Genomic DNA, 2,522 nt, shown 5'->3' with positions numbered 1-2,522 from the left:
AATTAATATCTGATATTTTAATAATTAAATACCTAAAATAAGTTAATAAATAACAATAATTAATACCTAAAATAACATATATATATATATATATTTATTTATTTTGATATTGTCCAAAATTAAATTAAAATTATGTTCAAAGTCTTAATACCGTAATTGAGGTATAATTAATACTTAAAATTTTAATAATTTAATACCTAAAATAAGTTAATTAAATAACAATAATTAATATCTAAAATATTGAAAAAAATTTTTAATAAATGTGAGAAATAAAAATAAAAAATAATAAATGATATTAGTATTTAAATGAAAAAATTGATAAAGAATAATAATTACAAGTAAAAATAGTATTTAAATATAGTACTAATATTTGAATTGCATCTTTAAGATTGACACAAATTTTTTAAAACTGAACCTAAATTGAGGAAATTCAATTTCATTATATACTCCACTTTGAATATTTTTGGACAAATGTTAAAAACGTGGAAGGGATCTTACTTGAACTTGACCTACAAAGTTCCTTAGAAACAATTGCCCAATCAAAGAAAAATAAGAGATTAGAAAAAAAAGAATACTTTGACTCTTAGATTTAGACTCACTAACCACAAAGAAACACTATATATAGCTATTAGTAGTACAAAAATAATTATAGAAATTAATTATTGCAATATTAATTTACCACTATGAACGTTAGTATCATATTTATGATAATTAGAATTATAAATTTATGTTTAATTTTTATATAATTATAATTAAGATATTTTTCTAAATTAGTATAATTATGCATTATTCATTAAATGCTAATTGTAATATAATTCTAATAAAGATATTTTTTAAAATAAATTTAGAAGAGAGAATAGTACTTTTATTTTGAAAAGAAAATAAATTCATGAGAAATTGACACTTTACTTTCATTAGTTGGAGGAAAATCCAATTTAGTATATTTAGTAGATTATTTTATATAATTATAATAAAAATATTTTCCTAAATTAGTATAATCATGCATTATTTATTAAATGCTAATTGTAATAAAGATTATAATAAAGATATTTTAAAAAAAATAATTTAGAAGAGAGAATAGTGCTTTCATTACATGAAAATAGTACTTTCTAAAAATAAAGATATTTTTTTAAATTAGTATAATTATGCATTATTACTTAAATGCTAATTATAGTATAATTATAATAAAGATATTTTTATAAAATAAATTTAAAAAAGAAAATAGTGCATTCATTTTGGCGGAAAAATGAATTAATGAGGAATTAACATCTCACTTCCATTAGCAGAAAGAAAACCAAATTTTAATATATTAAATAGAAATAAATGTTCACCTAGCGAAATTGATAACTAAAACCTCAAGAGATGATTTATGCTCATTTTTTAAACGAAGTTTAAGTATAAATCGTTCTAAAGCGCTACTGGTTATTAATTATTCTAAACTTCAATAGTTTGGGATAATTTATATAATAATAAAAAGAGAAAATTTACGTACTAAAAATTTATTTACAATTTTTTATAATTTTAGTTTCTATTTAATTTATATAAGTGAAAAAGTATATTTTTTGGTACAATTAAAGTAATTAGTTCGAATTCGAAATCTTCATAACCTAAATGTCGCTTTACTCAAAATTTTTTTATTTCTTTTCGAGTGGAGAATTGAAACCGAAATTCCCATATTGACACTATAGATTAGAGGTTTAAATTCAAACCGATCAAAATTAACCTGCTTATCCAATTCAATCCGAACTAAAAAATTGATTAAAACCGTACTAATTTGAATTCGATTAGATTCTATTTTTTGTAAACCACATGAATCGGATCGGATTTTAAATCTGTTTCTCAATACCGATCCAATTCAATTTAAACTGCACAATGTACTTTAATAATATTATTTTATTATTATATTTATATTTTACTTATAATATGTTTAATTTGTTATATTTTTTATAATATTCATTTTATTATTATTATTTAGTAAACATTTTATGTTCAAATGAGATTTATTTATTTATTTTAATTATTCTATAATTTTATTTTTATTATGTTATTGTTGATATTTTAAAATATTATTGAGACTTGTTATGTTATTATTGGTTATTTAAAATTTGATGTTTTGATTTCTTATATATATATATTAATTTTAAAAACTGTAAATCCAATCCAATCTAAATCGCTAAAAATTTTATTAAATTTTATTAAAATATTCATTCAATACAAACCAAATCCTAAATAAAATTAATATTCAAATAAGATAATTTTTTTGCTCAAAATTGATCCAAACCGCATAACAAACATCCCTATTAGACCTACTACGGATACAGAGTTGAAGGGCAACTGTTTTCTAAGAGTAACTCCAACCACCAAAATATGAAGCCGTATTTTTGACAAAAGCAAAGGCCAACCATTGAAAAAGAATAAAAAAGAATTCCTGGATGCTTTTCAAAAGGAGAAAGTCCCTCTAACCATGAATTTTCATTGTCCAATAATAACTTACCATATGGCAAGTTATTATAAAAATAAAT

This window comes from Arachis duranensis, chromosome 3, assembly GCF_000817695.3.
Source record: "Arachis duranensis cultivar V14167 chromosome 3, aradu.V14167.gnm2.J7QH, whole genome shotgun sequence".
NCBI lineage: Eukaryota > Viridiplantae > Streptophyta > Magnoliopsida > Fabales > Fabaceae > Arachis > Arachis duranensis.
This window is presented reverse-complemented; position numbering follows the sequence as displayed.